The sequence below is a fragment of the Crocodylus porosus genome, unplaced genomic scaffold, assembly GCF_001723895.1.
Source record: "Crocodylus porosus isolate Cpor-Errol unplaced genomic scaffold, CroPor_comp1, whole genome shotgun sequence".
Classification (NCBI taxonomy): Eukaryota; Metazoa; Chordata; order Crocodylia; family Crocodylidae; genus Crocodylus; species Crocodylus porosus.
In genome coordinates, this window is record NW_017728927.1 from 12,764,051 (window position 1) to 12,782,304 (window position 18,254).

Here is an 18,254-nt window from a genome sequence, read left to right on the forward strand (position 1 = left end):
GTACAAGGCTCCAACCATCAGGGGAGAAAACTCTGACCTCTGGGAACCTCACTAACAGCAAAATGGAAGGCAGCTTCCCTCTGTTCAAAGGTGACTGCAACAGTGAAGACTCTTTGTATTCTTTTTTTAGAAGCACAAACACGGCCATCAGCTTGACCCATTGGTTTGGTTGCTTTCCATCACATAGCCACGTGCAGTTTTAATTTGGAAGTGAACTCTTTCAAGCACACAAGCATCTCCAAAATGTGAAATGTAAATAGCATGTTGGACTCTTATGTCCAGTGTTCAAGACTGCATTGTAATTGTAAAGGAATTTTTGAATCAAGACTTGGCTGTGAATTTCTTGTGCTGTCTTGGGAATAACTGTAGTGTTTGTATCCTGTATGTAATATTAACTGAGTTCATTTTACTTGCTGATAAAAGGGTTCAAGTGGAGTTTTTAGCATCTATCCATCTCTCCAGTTACTGGAGGGATCAGGGGCTACTTTTCTCCAGGCACCCCTGTTTAATTTCTCTCCACTGAAAGGCATTAATTATTTAAGCATAGCCAGCTCGGCTCAGTCAAAGGGGTGCTTTGGAGCTGGACATTCTCAGAGGGGGAGTTTTTATTATTATGATTATTATTGCTGTTAAATGATCCCAGATCAGGATTCCCATAGAAGTTTCCCATAACATTTGAGTGTTCACGTGGAACATTCAGGCTTTCCCAGGGAGAGCTGTTTCCTATGGCCTGGCTTGGTACCCTTGTATTTGTTCTTGGCACTGCAGTTTGGGTTGCAGATGGAACCACTTGGATGCTATTTGGATGAGCACTGTACAAATGAGTACAGACCAGTGGTGTTCACCCTACAGCCTGTTGGCCCTTTCTAGCCCCAAAAGGGACTATATTCAGCCTACAGCCTGGGGGATTAACAGCAAGCAGTTTGGCCCTATACATCCCCTTCCCTATCTTGTACTGTCTCACTGATTCCCCTCAGCAGTCTGGAGGTAAGCTGTCTTCCTCCCTCCCCCTACACGGGCCGCCACCTCCCCTACTGAAGGGTAGTGGTGGTCTGTGGTGCGGCCAGACCACAAGCACCCAGACAGATGCTGGTATAGATGGTAGCCCACTGACTTCTGGTCCTGGTTTCTCTGTGATGGGAGAAACTTGAGGTTGATGCTGAGGCAGCACATTTTAGAGGAGAGAGAGAGACATCTGTGTTGCTGACTGCAGCCCCTTCATATGATTTAGGTGTAGATGAGTTCCTGTCTTCTGAGGATAGCCAGCGCAGAGGAAGAGGAGAGATCTTGCTGGTGCTGAAAGGACAGAGTGGAGTCTGCAGACACTGTCTTGATGGCCTTTCCTTTTCATGCATTGCAAGCCCCTTAATTACCAGGCAGGGGCATGAGCAGATAGCGGTGGAGACTGTAACGTTAGAAGAAATTTCTAAGCACTTGTTAAAAGCTGTGGCGCGTCCTCAACCAGGAGCTGCTGCTGCTGTTGCTGCTCCTCCCTAGAGCCAGAAATCAAAAAGGAGCAGAGGCAGGAGATTGTCCACACTATGGGATGCGCTTTCTTTTAGCCCCTTTCCCAGGTGCTTTCAGTGGAGCATGGGAGATGGTAGCACTGCAAGATCTTGCTTCACTTTGGGTTCAGCCTCTTGCGTGAAGCAGTGAGTAGGAAGATGGAGCGTTCCAGCTCTTGGCTCACACAAAGGTGGAGAGAGGCTGTGTCCTCCTGTGGTTAGGCAGTCTCTAGCATCCCTCAGAAAAACTGAGACACCCAGTCCCTTCCCTCCCCACCAAATATCTAGAAGCATGAACTCCACTGTCTACTGGGCAGGAGGACTTGGTGGGGTAGGGACCTTTACTTCCATGCACTCAAGATGGGTGTTTTCTTACAACTCATTCTCCCGGTCTTTCATGGTTGAGTTGCAGATAAATGATGGATGGTCTTTGGTAGTGTCAGCAGGAGCAGTCAAAGCCCTGGATGCTTGTAGCAACACTAGGCTGAGTGGGCTGCTCTTCTACTGCAGAGTGGAGTCTCCTCCTGTCTGTTGCAGGCATGTTGCCCAAACAGGAGGGGAAAGCGAGAGGGGATGCGGTCCAGAGGTTAAAAGACAGCCCGGGAGCTGGGGATGTTCAGCTGTACTTGACTGGGCAAATTGCTGAGCTTCTCCAGGCCTCAGGGCTGTCAGTGAGATGGAGCAGTGCCTGCCAGTGCTTTTCCACCTGTGTGCCCAGGGGTATTTCTTTTATTTTGCATTCTCTCCAACTGTGCCCATGGGTCTGAGCACGTGAACAAAACAAAACGTCAAAGACGAAGCACTTGCAGAAGTGCCAAGTATTCCTTACTGCAGAGAAGTAATTCTCCCATCAGGGTCCTTTGAGGTGCTCTGTGTATCTGATACCACATTTCTCCTCACTATGCAATTCCATACTCTTCTCCCCTGTTCCCAGACAGAGTTTAATGAGCCGACTTCTCCAGGGGCCCGGCATCCAAAGGCTGCTGAAGTCGCGGAAAGACATTGTTGACTTTCAGCGGCCTTAGGAACAGACCCCAGGTTCATCGCACGCCTTGGGTCCCGTGTTAGCTAGCATGAGCCAGGAGGCCCCCGCAGGTTTAATTAACCGTCATTTGTTAAGAGGGAAGTTCTTTAATTTCAGTTTTTCCTTTGACACTGTGTGCACGGAAACTTACCGGTGAACATGTAACTGGCCTTTTTGTAATTTTCTGGTTTTGTTCTTAACCATAATGGTTGTATATCATACCACTTTATATACATATATATAATATATAAATATATATAATTTTTTTTAAAACCTTTGAATCTGCTAGTTCCTCTTCAGGTGTTCCTGCACTTACCCAAAATGTTTTTAAATTGTGAGGGTTAAACTGAGGATTGAGCCCCTTTTTGTATCTTTTTTCCTTTTACTTCAGTAGTTCTATTGATTGTACCGTAGCTATTTTTTACTGTAGCTTTTTTTGTTTGTTTTGCAAATACTAAAAAAACAAACAACAACAACAAAAACTGAAACAAAAAAAACCTAAATGTAATTTCTGTGGTTTCTATTCACCTTGGGTTTCATGTTTTAAAATAAACAGTTAAAAACAAGCCTACATACCACTCTTCTATTTAATAACTTTATTGGTAGCATATTCTGCTTTTAATATATATATTATTTTTTTTAAGGCATATTTTACTACAGTACACAAAGTTGTATATTCTTAGCCATGCACTGTGTGTGTGAAATAAAGCCAAGTGGTAACAGTTCCCACAGGGACAAAGGGAGTAGAAACGATCTAATACTGTGTTTTGTAGAAATGCCAGTGAAGTTTGGGATGTACACAAGTATTTTCAGGCCATTGCTGTGTCTTTCATTCTGGATCTGATTTTTTTTGTTTGTTTGTTTGTTTTGTTTTTTTGCGTTAGAAATCCTGGCATTTATAACCACATCCCAGGAGCACACCCCGTGCTAAAACTGGGTAAGTCAAGTTTCTCAAGAGTTGAATGAAGACAATAATCAAGGTGGTGGTTTCCCCCCAGCACAGGGAAAACTCTGAATCAAGATCATTCCTTATCAGTCTTCATAAGCTTTAATGAGGAACGTGTTCTTGGCAGATTTTCCTTTCGACTGTCCCTTCCCGTTGTAACAAATACCCATGTGGAAGATGGTGAAGTGGCTGCTTGCGGCATGGGCCCACTGCACATTTGAAGGAGCCGCACGCTGATAAAGGGATCGCCTCCCTGATCCGCTGGCTGTGTCAGGGTCTGCATATTGTTCTAGGCATTCCACGCACTTGCTGTTCCAATGCCCTTTCTCTCTATTGTGCTTCAGCAACAGTAAGCGAAAGGATTATCTTTACTGGGAGAAGTAGAAACTTGACTCTGTATGTTCTCAGGTGGGCTGAGAGTATGGGAGAAGCCTTTTGTCAACATAAGCTGGGAAGACTAGCTGGGGTCTTCTGGACCTGGTCTCGGCTCTTGCAGTATTTTAATTTTTTTTTTTTTTTCCCAGGCCTTCATCTGCATGATGTTCTGGCCACATGGCATCGCCACATAACAGAGAAGCTAAATCTGTGGTCTTCCTGTCAAGTGGTTTTTGTTTGATCTGTGGGGTCTACTCACCTTGACATAAGGGTTCTCTTTTTAGCAGTGATAGCTGCCTTCCACTGTCTAGTACTTCACCGCTGCTGGTGCCTGGTGCACCAGAGCAAGCCCTAGGCATCGCCAACTAAGTCTGGAAAACCTTGGTGAAGTCAAATGAGCAACTGTGGAAACCAAGTTGCCAGGTCTTGATGCTCAGTCCAGCTGCCGAGTTCCAATTGCTCAGGATGGAGATAATGGGAAAAAGAAAAAAGGGGAGGTGAGCATGTGGGAAGGGGCAGCGGGGGATGGCTAGAGAAAACGGGCAGTGGAAAGGCTTACCTAAACTTCCCTGGGAGCACCCAAACGGCAGCTTCCGAGTCCCCGCACGGTAGATTTGCTTTGAGAAACCAGAGCTTTGAAGCTGCTGCAGTTCCAGTGAAAGTCGCCTGTTGCCGTTTGCTGCTTTGGGCTGAGCGCTGAACAATGTGGCAACGCTGCCACGAGATGGCGGCAGCAGCAACCCAAAATCACTGGGGGTGATTCTGCCGGGTTTGAGCAAGGCTTCTGAAAGGCAGGTGGGCTCTCCGGCCCTGTCAAACATCCTGCAGACCAAAATGTGAGCTCCTTTTCCCCCAGTGTTAACGAGTACGGAGTACTGCTCCCCTCCTGGTGTGAAGATCTCCCTGTCTCTCGGAGTACTATGCGGAGCAGCAGGCCAACAGGATGAGCTCCTATGTCTAGGATCATAGCCCCTGCCTTGCACCTGTAAAAGAGTTGGGTTGACTTACTGATAGCCCGAGTGCAATGGGCTGTGGAAAGACTCCCATGGACTTCAGAGGTGTGTGGAAGTGTTCAGGGCGCAGCTGCTATCAGTCCTTTCTTACCTACAAATTCACTGATTTTGAGTTGCTGGTATTTTGATTGTATTGTGGCACCCAAACTTAAACACTAAGCCTTTGTGTGTCTGGAAAAGTAGGTCAAAGTGGTGGGGTTCATTGCCCCGCAGCTGGCATACAGAAGTCTGGATGTCGGGGTGGTACCAGGGGAATGCAATTCTGGTGCCCCATGTCCCTGTCCTTTCCTCTGGTCCCTGGCTTTTGCTGAGGTGCTCTGGTCCATTAGAAGGGAAAACCAGGCATGGTGATTACAACTTGATAGTGGGTGTCTACTACAGATTGCCTTGCCAGGGGGATGAGCTGGACAGGGATTTCTTGGGTCAGCTCGCGGAGGCAGTAAAGTCAAGGGATGTGGCTGCCATGGGTGACCTAAACTACCCAGACATCTGCTGGGAGGAGCAGTCAGCCATGTCCAACCACTCATGTAGGCTCCTAGCCGGGATACAGGACCTCCACCTAACCCAGGAGGTGAGTAGTCCCACCAGGAGAAATGCCTTGCTGGACTTGGTCCTTGCCATAGGCGACGACCTGGTGAGGGCTCTGCGGGTACTCGACCACCTGGGCTACAGCGATCATTGCCTGCTGGGATTTACTATCCAGTGCAGGGTGGTGAAAGCAAGCAGCAAGGCAGAGGCCCTTGACTTCAGGAGGGCTGATGTCTGTAAGCTGAGAAGGTTAGTAGGAGAGGCATTGAGCTTCAATGAGGTGGGAGTCCAAGATGGGTGGTTGTTCCTCAAGGAGACGATCCTCCGAGCTCAAAGGGAGTCAGTCCCAATGCGCACCAAGGGGGGCAGGAGGGCTAAGAAGCCCCCGTGGCTTGGCAAAGGCATCCAGGGATGCCTGAGGGCAAAAAAGGAGGCGTACAACAGTGGAAGCAAGGGGCTATAGCCAAGGAGGATTATGCCTCTGTTGCTGGGGACTGCAGGGAGGCTGCTAGGAAAGCCAAGGTGGAGATGGAGCTAGGGCTAGAAACCAGAATTAGGGATAATAAAAAGTCCTTTTTCAAATGCACAGGAAGTAAGAAGGTGGCACCAGGTAATGTGGGGCCCGTACAGGATAGGCTTGGCAATCTGGTGATTATGGCAAGTGAAAAAGCTGACCTTTTTAACGAATTCTTTGCTTCCATATTCCTGAACAGGGACCAGGACATCTCCCCCCACTAGAAGTGAGGACGGACCCAGGGGAGGCACCGCCATGCCTAGGGCCAGGGACAACCTAGTTGGGGAACTTTTGGAGGGGCTGGATGTGTTTTAAATCAGTAGGTCCAGATGCTGTTCACCCAAGAGTGCTGAGGGAATTGGCGGGGGTCATAGTGGGGCCCCTGGCATGGCTCTGAGTGCTTGTGGGGCACTGGCCAGGTACCAGAGGATTGGAAAAAGGCCCATGTGGTCCCCATTTACAAGGGGAGAAAGGAGGACCCCAGCAATTATAAGCCAGTAAGTCTTACCTTGGTCCTTTGAGAATTATCAAGGAGCACATCTGCAAGGGGCCAGCAGGGGAGGAAATGCTCAGGGGCAACCACAAGGGTTCATTGAGGGCAGATCCTGCCTGACTAACCTGGTTTCTTTTTATGATCAGGTCACAAAGTCCCTGGACGAGGGTGTCAGGGTGGCTGTCGTCTTCCTGGACTTTAAAAAGGCTTTTGACACAGTTTCCCACCATGTTCTCTTAAAAAAACTAGGTGACTGCAGCATTGATGCCTACAGGCAGATGGGTGGCAAACTGGCTAGATGGTCAGACCCAGAGAGTGGTGGTAGACGGTTGTTTTCGACCTGGAGGGATGTGGGCAGTGGAGTCCCCCAGGGCTTGGTCCTGGAGCCTGTACTGCTCAACATCTTTATCAGCGATCTGGATGTGGGTGTGGAAAGCACGCTGTCCAAATTCACTGATGACACCAGGTTGTGGGGTGAGGAGGGCCTGCTGGAGGGGAGGGACAGAATCCAGCTAGATCTGGACGGGTTACAGAGGTGGGCAGATGAGAGCAGGATGCAATTCAATGTAGACAAGTGCAGGGTGCTGCATCTAGGGAGAAGGAACCAGCAACACCCCTATAGGCTGGGGAACTCCCTTCTTGTCAACACGGTGGCCGAAAGGGATCTTGGAGTCATTGTTGACTCCAGGATGAACATGAGCCTCCAATGTGAGGGAAGCAGACAGTAAGGCTAACTGCACCTTATGCATCTATAGACGCATCACGAGCAGGTCCAAGGAGGTGATCCTTCCCCTCTGTGCGGCACTGGTCAGGCCGCAGCTGGAGGACTGCGTCCAGTTCTGGGTGCCGCACTTCAGGAGGGATGTGGCCAGCACTGAGAGGGTGCAGAGGAGGCCACTTGCATGGTCAAGGGGCTGCAGAGCAGGCCCTATGAAGAGAGGCTGAAGGGCCTGAACCTATTGAGCTCCACAAGAGGGGATCTGGTGGTGGTTTACCAACTCACCAGGGGGGACCAGTGGGAATTGGGGGAGGCTCTGTTCCCCCGGGCACCACCCGGGGTTACTAGGGCTAACGGCCACAGATTGTTAGAGAGAAAGTTCAGGCTGAACATGCAGAGAGATTACTTTACTTTACAGTTAGGGCTGCCAGGCTCTGGCATGGGCTCCCAAGGGAGGGGGTGCTCTCTCCTACCTTGGGGGTCTTCATGAGGAGGCTGGACAGATGTGGCTGGGGTGATATGACCCCAGCACCCCTTCCTGCCCGGGGCAGGGGGTCAGACCTGATGATCTGGTTAGGTCCCTTCTGACCCTAAGTACTATGATACTCCCTTGAAACATGATGGAAATATTTTTAAGTCAGAAACTTTTTTTTTCAGACAGTTGTTCTGTTTTTCAGGTGTTTTTCTGTTATAAACAAATTGTAGCAAAAACAGACGCTTCCTGGAAAGCTGCCTTGTTACAAACTTGGTTCTGATGGAAATGTTTTTATGCTGCCCTAGTTACCACTCCTGTCGTTTCTCACAAGAGCTGTTTTGCAACTGCAATGAGCAGAGGTGGGTGGGCAGAGTTTTGTCTGCCATCCAAAAGCTGTGGTAGCGATCCGGTGCTCCTCTGGCGAGAAAGGAGAACCTACGGTGTAGCCAGCACCACTCACTGCAGATACTCTGACCTGGCTTCGCTCCGCTCAGCTTGGAGCTGGTGCATCCATAATGCAAGCGCTCAGGCCTGTTGAAGAGAAAAAAATCACATAAAATGCCCACAAGGGAGGTCAGGCTGCCTCGCATACTGTCTTGTGGGATTTTTCCCCATCTTGTCTCGACTTAGTTTATGGGGGTAGTGGAACAATGTGGGTGCAAGCCTGAAAACAACTGTTTGGAGGGGGCTAGGTATCAACTACTACTACTCGTGTGCCTGGTCCCTCTTGAGCTTTATGGAGAGCTGTTGTTCCTTAATGTGCCAGCTGCCGGTAGGGGACACGAGTTTGGTTTGGAAAGAGATCCTGACAGGCGAGTTCCTGGATGCCATGTCTGCTGTGAGGCCCTTGCAGTAAAGGGAAACCTAGGTTAGAGTATAGGGCCCTTCTATATGTGCAGGTAAAGGCAAGATGGGATCTCATGCGTGATCCACACAGTCGCACCTCTTGCCATGGCTATGAAGTTAGACCCATCGCGTCTTATTGCTGGTGCAAGGGGAGTCCAATCTCAGGCTCCCCCTGCACCAGCATCAAGTAAGCTCCTGCAACTGGGAGCCGCCTCAGTTGAGGAGCTTCCAGCTGTGGGGGTGCCCCCCACACCTGCACCTAGGGGATCATGACAGCTGTGATCTCACAGGCTCAGGGGTGCAGGAAACCCTGCTGCTGCAACCCAGAGCCTACAGCTGTTTGCCCTCTGTTTTGGGGATCCCAACCCCAGCTGGGCATGGTGCACCTCTGCTACACACGCAAATTAAAACTCAACAGGAACTAGCTATGAAATTAGTACACGTTTTCAAGGTCTAACTTTATAGCTTATTGGAGCTTGTTATGGTGTGCTAGCTACTCTGCACATGTAGCTGGTCTTGAGATAATTGCACAAGTAACCGGGTAACTGTGTGATACCTGTAACATAGAGGGGGCCGTAGTCTTGGTGTGGCAGAGCTGTTTTATGCTCCAAGAAAACGCCAACTGATCCATGTAGCACAGACCCTTTGCCTAGTCAGAACTGAGCCATGTGCTGTGGGGACCAGTCTTGAGTTTTGCAAAGTGTCCTTGGATAAGGAACGAGGGTGGCTATTTCACGGTTCTTGAGCATGTGAGGTTATGGTTGTAGAGGCCTCCTTCCAATACCTGAACTGTTGTGTCTGAACAAGCCTGTGTTCCTACAGCAGCCAGCATGAAAACGATTTCATGTGCTGAAGGAGGCGGCGGCGGCTTTGAAACGAGGGCTGCATGCACAAATGGTGTAGAATCACAGGTTTGAGGGCAACTCGTGTAGTCCAGCCCCTCCAGTCCAGAGCTACAGTATTAGCTCTTCCTAAAATGTCCCAGGCTGGTGCTCATCCGGTCTGTGACTGAAACGCTCTGCTGAGGGAGAATCTACAGCCCCCCCAGGCAGCTGATCTCATTGCTCTTCCAGTTGGGAAGTTACCAACCTGCCAGATTTACTTTTAATCTGCTTGAACCCGTTGCCTCGTCCCCTGGCAGGGGCTGGGGAGTTTCTTCACGTTCCCTATAAATCTCCTCCTCTCCAAACTTTCAACTTATGCCGAGTTGTCTCAGCCTTTCCTCATATGGGGGTGGGTTGCCTAGTGTGTCGGTCTGAACCTGGAAGAGAGCTGGTTTGGACCTTTTTAGGAAGTGTTTGCTTGTCTGTGAAACTCATGCTCCTCTCAGCCATGAATTGTCCGCTAGCAGGCAGTAGCTGATGAGCAGCAGCAGCAGCATTCCTGAGTGTGCTGTGGGCACGGTGGGATCTCTTCCAAATGTCTCCTTCCATGGCTGGACATTGGTCCAGACCACCTCGCCCTCCCCACTGCCCTGTCTGTAACCGGGCAGCAGCAGTGCGCTTGGCCAAGACCAGCTCTCCACCCTTCACTAATGATTACCTGCTTTGCTTCATTGCATCTCTCAGTGATTCCTCCAGGATCAGCTTTTTTTTCTCTGGAGAGTAAGAGTCTGTGTCCTCTTCTTCTGCCCCCTACTAAGAGATGATTAAACCGGGGGTCGTGCACTTGGTGGCACTGTTTCTGGGCTCCAGTGGAAAGGGAGAAGAGCAGTCGAGTGTATTAGGTGGCATGAAAGAGAACAGGAGCTCTCATCGGAGTCCCCGTGTAAATGTTTGACCGGCTTTGCTGTCTCCTACCAGGGCTGGGACATGAGAACGCCACCTGCACAGTGACCTCTGCCGAGGCTGGAGCTCTCCCATCACACTTTCCCAGCAGGTCAGGTGGCTTTGTCTCCACTCCTGTGCCGTCCCTTCATTCTGCAGATGGCAAAAGGTGCCTCTCTCCTTGGGGAAGTCCCAGCATGAGATTCAGAATCTGTGTTGTATGCTGGTCAAACTAACAGTTGTGCCTTAACAGGGCTTCCCACATTGAAGGCTTTGAGGCACTCTAGAAAAGTTTGGTTGTAACCCTGATGTAAGAGGGGAGGGGGGGGAAGGAAATGGCCCACGCAAACACATTCAGAAAGGTTTGTTAATGCTGGTGCACTTGGCTCTGAAAAGCAAGGGCCTCTGAAACTGCTGCTTTGCTGTAACACCCCAGGGACTTGGGCTTCCAAAACTCTGGCTGCTGTAGCAAGCGGGGAGGGGAGGCACCCCCACCAAACATCTAGTATGTCCCTCTGCCTCTCAAGTGCTGTTTCTGAGGCTGCAGCAGGAACATGGAGCAGTTTGAAATGGGGCTTTCTCCCTTCTCAAAGGATGATTTACTATATGCATCCCTTTGTGCATGACAAGAGCAGGTTCCTATCTGCCCCCAGGCCCCTGTCTTCAGCTGAGGTGCAGATCCTTCACATCTTCCCCCACCTCTTGGGACCTCACAAGCTATCTGAAGCACCTCTTGTCTTCTGAGGCCATCAAGGCAGACCATTCACAACCCAGTCTTATACCATATAAGTGAGCAAGAGTTTGGCTTCTTCCTTTGCTAGTTGACTAATAATTGCTCTGCGCTCCCAGCTGAATGGATGCCCTCCCCAGGGCACAGCATGGTTGAGTAGCTCCTGGCCGGGCAGGTGGTATGAGGGCAGAGGAGAACCGCTTGTGACTTCAGTGACACCCCCAAGGGCGGATCGCTGTCAGCAGAGCTGCACAGCCCTCGGCTCTGACCCGCTCGGGGAGGTGGGCCAGGCCTGGCCAGTCCTGCTTCCAGGAATAGCCCGAAAGGGAAGGCGGCTGCTCTGGGACCTGGTACGAGAGGAGCTGCTGAGAAGTCTAGGGTGCCAGGCTGAAACAGGGACTTCCTCTAGGGCCAATCGCTCTTGAACCGGCTCACAGCAAAGGCTCAGATTGCTGCTGTCACGTGCCATGCAGAGCTCTGACATCGAGATTAGCACCAAAGCTCCTCTTATACTCAGAAGGGGATGTGGCTCCTTTCCTTTAGTGGCAGGACAGGCTAGGATGCCCATGAAGGCTCTCCACACACACCACTTTGCCTGTGGTCACCTAGCATATCCAGTTAGCAATAGCCAAGAATTGTCTCTGCCTTTCTTTTCCTTTTTTTTTTTTTTAATTCCTGGACCCAGGTTGGGGCTGGGAGAAGTAAATGTGCATGAATTGGTGGCAGCGTGCCTTGTGAAAGACTTTTCACTCTTCCCATTGAAAACCTCTCAGGTGATTGTAGGGAGGGAATCTTGCATTTCATTCACATTGCAACTAGCAGATCTCTCTAAGCACGCGGTGTCTCTCAGAGACCAGGACTGTCTGCCTCATATCATACCCCCAAGAGCTGATCGTGCCTCCTTACTGACTTCTGGAGAAGTGAGGAGAGAATTCAGGCCTCGTGCACCAGTAAGACCTGACTCTGTAGCATCTTGAACTCTTCCAGATAAATCCTTTTATCACTTGCAGCTCCTTTGTGGGTGGCTGCTTGGCCCAGTGATCTGTACTGCCCCGGCAGGAGAATAGGACTGTGAGGCTTGTTCCTTGCTGCTCTTCCTCTGGGTCAGTCGCTTGCAAGTCCTGTCCTGTCCTGCCCCGTTCCCACAACTATAGAGCGGTCCTTCTGCAGGTCCCTCGGGGGTTCATTTCCCAGCCCCGGTCACTTTGTCATAGGGCATTTCTGTCTGCAGGTAGGTGCTGAAGGGGCTGATCTGTGGCTGAGTGGTTTGTCTGGCTGAGGTCAGAAAGGTAGAGAAGAGTTTCCTACCAACACCGCATCAACTGCACCTGCCGTTTGGCACCACAAAAGCAGTTTTGCGGTGAGGGTCCCGCTGTCTCTCCCCCTTTTCCCCCCTCCCTTCCCCGCCCCCACCCCTCATAACTGGGAGCAAAATGGAGCAGTGTAGCTGTGCTGACAGGCTTCAAAGTCAACAGAACATCCTGTGTTTCCCTTGATAATCTGTTCACAAAGGATGCCCATGCTGTGCCTGCCAGGGCATGCTGAATGGGCTGATTTGCCTTCACACTGACCACGTGGGAGGCTGGCAGGGCTCATGCCAGGCTTTCCCATGTGAGCTGGCGTCTGAGACTGGAGCAGCTCCTACCGCATCTTCCCATGGGCTCCAGGAGCCAGTTCAGTCGGAAACCCAGAGGTTAAAAGGAGCCAGTGCTTGAGATTAATGCCAGATGAGAGAGAGGAAGGAGCTACTTTTCACATTTCTGGGTTATGATGCTGCTTAATCATTCATCTGAGGCTCTCCAAGAGGTTTACGGGTCTAAATCAGTCCTACAACACACCTTACATGTGAAGAAACTGAGGCAGGCCGAAGCCTTGTCCCCCCCCTTTTTTTTTTTTTTTCCCTGGAGTCAGTGGGCATTTATAGAGGTGCCCTGGGAGATGTGTGTCGGGGGGGGAGCACTTTTAATTAGCGAGCCACACTAATTGAAAGCAACCAAGCACCATGTGCATCAGCATCCCTGCGCTCAAATAATGGCGGTGGGGTGCTTTGAACTAAAGCTTGTTCGACAAGCTGTAGTTCAAAGCACCCCACCATTTTTCAGTGCAGGGACACGGATGCACATGATTTGCAGCATGTTGGAGCAGCCTCCCTGCATGTGTATAGGAGCCTGGCATGCCTTGCTCCGTGTGGCCTAAGGTTTTAGGGGGAGAACCAGGACTAGAAACCAGGCACTCAGCTGTGCTCTCCCACTTCTGGCAGCTGGACACAGTGCAGCCAAGGGGGTCCCAGCTTCACGTGACCGCGAGGGCCTGGCTGGGCTGCGCCGTGCCAGAGATGGTAGCAGTGGTGGGGGGAGGATGTGGCAGTGGGTGCTGATGCCATTGTCTAAACCTCTCTCCAGACGGCTAGAAAGGTTCTTGCATTTAGGAAGCGCGTGTGCAGCAAGGTCAGAGCCGCGTGTGGCTCCTGAGAGGAGCCTGATACAGGGGTGTCGAGCAGCAGTCTGCGGAGCAGCAGCAGCAGCCACTGAGCTGAGGAATAGCCTTAGTGTCAAAGCTTGCTCTGCTGAACGCCGCCTCCCACATCCCCAGTCAGAAAAGCAAAGTCCAGGTGCCTCCTGACTGGGTTTGATATTCTTCACAGCAGGGGAGGAAAGTGTTTCTTCTTCTGCTCCTAAAGCCAACGCCTTCCCTGCTGCCATACCGGTGAATTCAAGGGAAGGTTGGTTCCCATCTTTCTTGCCTGCCCCCTCTGGCAGCAGCCACTGAGCAATGCTGCGCAGCCCCCAGACTGGGGAGCAAGCCTGCAAGGAGCAATTTAAAATGCTTAAGTAGCAATTCAAAATCCATTATCCCCTGATCCTGCCTGCAGCGCGCACAAAGCCTCCCAAAGCCCATTATCCTGTGGGTCACCTAAGGGAAGCTGAGACTAGCTCGTGATCCTAGCACCATGCTTTAAAGGCCTTGCAGAGAGGCACTGCCGCAAGGGCCGTTACTGCTTGAAAAGGTGAGCATGTCTGTTTGTGGCCTGGTGTTTCAGCTGGCAGTGCTGAAAACCAGGAACCTGCCAGAGAAGCCTAGGTTTCTCAGGCAATATTTGCAGATCAGGATTCGGGTACGCTGAAGCACTGAGCTGGGGCGTCCTGGGGGGCCCCAGCTCTGAATGGAAATGCTGGGGCTGGCTGTCACCTGCTGCACCAGCACCTTGCCCTCCTACACAGTAAGGGCTTATCTACGGGGGGGCAGGGGACTTACTGGCATGATTACAGCATCATGCTGCTTGATGCTGGAATAGCTGCCTATGTCGACACTCCTGTTCTGGAATAACAGGGCCCCCTTAAAATGACAAGTTATACCTGTGACAAGGTCCCCCGTACTGCACAACAGGACCGAATGAGTATAATTATGGCTGTTTCCCCATGTCGACAAGCTCCAAACTCCCTCCTGTGTCTGTGCTGGCTGCAGAGAGGGGAAGGGAGGAAACGGTTAAAAAGAGCCAGTCCCAAGAGCAATCTGTGCAGTCACCACCACCCTCCCACCCCCTTATTAACAGCCCAGTGACTCCTTTACACTCATCCACCGGTGACAAGTTAAAAAAAGAAGCTTGAGAAAGGAAAGGGAGAGAGACGGAGAGGGAGACTCCCTCCCCTCCAGGAATCCCTTTCCAGGGGCGATGGATTGCCATGGAAACTCCTCCCGGCTCACAGTTTCCCCCCTTGTTGCTCTTTGGACAGGGCTGTGACAGTTGCTTTTTGCCCCTCTGGCCCTATTTGGGGACAGTGATGTGTGGATAAAGGTGACCCGGTGCAGACATGCACAAACTGAACAGCGTTCCCCAGGAAACCCCAGCTGCATTCACTTGGGCTCAGGAGGCGCTGCCCTTTCAGGCCCTCGGCTGTGTCTGTGGGATGGGGTGGGTGGGAGAACGGGGCTGGGGCACTTCGGTCGGGTGTCTCCGGTCACCTCCTGCGTGTGGGTTGGTGGCTCTCGTCTCGTACAACACTGGGGGAAGTTTCCAGCTGGTCTGAGAGGTTTGATGCCTTCCCCTGCTCCCCGCTTGCCCAATGGCAACCGGAGCGAATGTCTTCCAGCTGTGGAGGTAAGGTAAAGCAGACCCTGGTGGGTGCTGGGATCCCACCAGGTCGGGGAAAGCAGGCATTTGTTTGTTTCTAGAGAGTGTTTTTTTTGTTAAGGATATTCTTAAAATTCAAGAGGAAAAACTGTTCTCACCCCAGTAGGACAAAAAAAAAAAGTGGGGGGGCATGAAGGGGCTGAAAAAGGAAGTCGGAGAGGTCGGTGGGAATGTGTCCTCTTCGCTGCCGTTGAAAAGTGGGCTTTGCTTTTAAATTATAGATGATCTCTCTGGCTTCTCATGCCAGCAGTGGAAGCAGAATAAAAGGGAGAGGCGCTCCTTGCATGGTCTCAAGGGGCCTTTTGCTGCTTTGAGGAGCAGCAGCACTGACAAGCTCTGAAAGACCGTCTGTCCGTGGGCCCAGGACATGGCAGCTGAGAGTAATATGGGAGGGACCCGAGAGATCCTTGACAGCCTGGCTGTAGGGGCTTTGAGGACCCTAGGAAAGGGGTCACGTGGTGCGGTGGCTTCACCACCAGGCCTTTTCTCATTGAGTGCAAGGCCCGTGCTGTCGTGTGACATGTAACTCCAGTTGCAAGACCCATCTCAGTAACGGTTCCTGTCGACCCGCTTGGTCCTGGCCGAAGACCGTCTGGTCAACCCCACCAGAACCATGCAGACCAAGTCGCGGCGCGCTGGTTACTTATTCCTGCCACGAGGAAATCAGGGGTGCAGGGGAGTGGGACGCTCGGTTTGTCCCACTGCTGTATGGGTTGGAGAGTGCAGTTCTGCCGCTGAGGTCCGTAGAGTTGAGCGTCCCTGGGAGTGTAGCGGTGTGCTGGGGAAGGGTTTCGTGGTCTCAGCTATGCTACTTCTTGCTCCCTTCTGTCCTGTGGCTGTTGCCATTCACCAAACTGGAAGACTCCTTCTAGTCCCCTGCACAACAGAATTGGAGAAAAAGGGGGTACCGAGAGTCCTGCTTCCTTTGAATGGGGACGTTGATGGACTCCAGCGCCTGCGCTCCAGTTTCCATAGCAGCCTGGCCTGCTCGCGAAGCAGCTCGGTGAAGCAGGTCATTATAAAGGGCTCCCTCTTCCCCGGAGCCGGCCCAAGACTTCCACAGCAACACAAGGGCCCCAAACACTTGCGTGCGTTTCCAGCCGCATTTGCTTTCGGTGATTGGGCCTCGTTTGTGCTAGTTTCCCATGCATGTTCCAGCGAGCCAAAACAGCGACGGAAACGGGGTCTTTGAAGAGAAGGCTGGGGAGTATGGATGGGGTGGGATCTGAATCTAAATAAGCAGTCGTAGACATTCGTTCCCTCCCTGTTGCCCCTACCGAAGACTATTTGTATTGTGAGCCCACCTGAGTATCAAAGAGGTGAACACGGCGCACAGAGTGCTCCTCACAGAAAGTGCCTATTGTGCCCGCGTGCAACTTTCTTTTTAAAAAAGAAATAAAATCAATTCACCCAACTTCTTTTTTAACGAAGCTCACCTGCTCTGCAGTGCGCATCCAAGCCAAGAACGGCCGTGCTAGACGTCCTCCAGCACCACCCATCTCAGTCCTGAACGCCGCCTCACCGAGACGGAGGAAGACCGGTTCCAGCTGTTCGCTGGGCAGAGTGGTGTCCCAATGGGAGGCCTTGCTACACAGCTGTGAGGAGTGGAGGTCTCTCCCATGTCCCCCAACATTCATGTGCACCATGGGACTGTCCAGAAAAGTACACGTTAGTTATGAAAAAAATGTTTTCTCTGTCTGCAGTGAGCCGGTTTGAGTCAACAGGATGTCCTGCAGTTGAGCGATGGGCCCTGATGACAGCTGTAGAGCTAGCTCCAGGGGTGAGTGTCTTAAAGTAGCAGGTTTATGGCTGCATGTTGGCCAAAACTTAGCAACACATGTAAAACTGAAAAGGGTGGAGGTGTGTATGTGTGTGTACATGTGCAAATGACGCTGCTTTTGTGGTGCAAAGGTGTCTGCATGTGTGTGAGAAGAGGGGTTTTCATGTTTCCCCTGCATTGGTCTTAAGGCCTGGCCCCCTTCCTTCAGGCTAACCATCCTCCACTGTCTTGGACAGACAGCCACATGCACACCTGAAGTAGGTACAGGATGTGCCAGCCCCAGTATTAGTAGGAGCTGCTGGATCCCAGTCCCTGAAGTCCTCACTGCTCTACTTATTGCTTGGTACCAAGTTAAACCAAAGGCTTTGGCGTATCTCATCCTCTTTTTCAGGAGGAGATTGCAGTGTGTGCACCAAGCTCTGGAAATCAGCCCGCAGGCTGGCATAGCCCCACACTGCCGAATGGGATTACTTAGCACTGGCTTTTCGAGGTACAGTCTCTTCGTTTCCTTGGGCTGCAGCTACAGACTGCTGCACAACTCCACGGCCCCTTTGCCAATGCCGTGGTGCTGCAGGTAACTCAAGGAACTGTGGCCATGCCTGCTTGCTCTTTAATAAGGCAGTGGTGTCCTCTTCTTTGGCATCGTATGAGCTCAAAGCACACATCTCAACTTGGAGCCCTTCTGCTGGGCCCACTGATGTGCACACAGAAATCACACGGGCAAGACACAGACTATGTCAGAGCCATTGTTGAATCAGGTGGTTCACACTCTCCTGCATGATAGCGCTATCTGTACATCTAAGCAATGTTGTTGAGCTGGCAGTGGCGGCTTTGCAGTATGTACTCCTGTGCTGGTAAGGGAGGAAGCTGAGTGCTTGACTTGCAGTAGCCAGAAGTTTTGCAACTACTAGCCCTCCCTACCCCCATCCTGGCACCCCACCCCCAATTGCTCATCAGCAATGAACTGCATGGGCTTTGTTGTCTGGCAAGTGCCCTAACCACTGTGTTGATGGTACCAGCAAGGCGCTGCCAACCACAGCACTTCCAGCTGAGGGGGTGGCTTTCAGCAAGCTACTGCATTTCCATTGCCCAACATTTGCCAAATGAGGCTGGACAGATGCCCCCCTCCCCTCCCCAAGCCCTTGCTCACAGCAGCATGAGCACTAGGGAACTATGCAGCCCATGGAGCTGACAGCACGCTTCCTGCAAACTGCTGAGGGAAGGACTTGGTGCCCCAGTGTTTGTGTGCAGCGCCTCTGATTCATGGGTGCGTGGAGGCTGTTTCACTTCACTTGACCTTTTTTGCTCCCTGTGTGGGTAGCATCTTGCCCTGAATGCCGTTGCTGCCGGGTAGTGACTCACTGCTCAGCAGGGAGGGTGCCGGGAAGTGCGATAGCAGAGGATCAGGC

General features: G+C 51.4%; 1 long non-coding RNA gene across 1 annotated transcript; it reads right to left on the reverse strand.

Moving 5' to 3' along the window:
• Positions 1-7,969: 7,969 nt before the first annotated feature.
• LOC109314721 lies at positions 7,970-10,703 on the reverse strand. The gene is made up of 2 exons (XR_002102351.1): positions 9,980-10,703; positions 7,970-8,122 (listed from the first exon to the last, which is right to left on the reverse strand). It is a non-coding gene; the product is annotated as an uncharacterized LOC109314721 (long non-coding RNA).
• Positions 10,704-18,254: the final 7,551 nt, after the last annotated feature.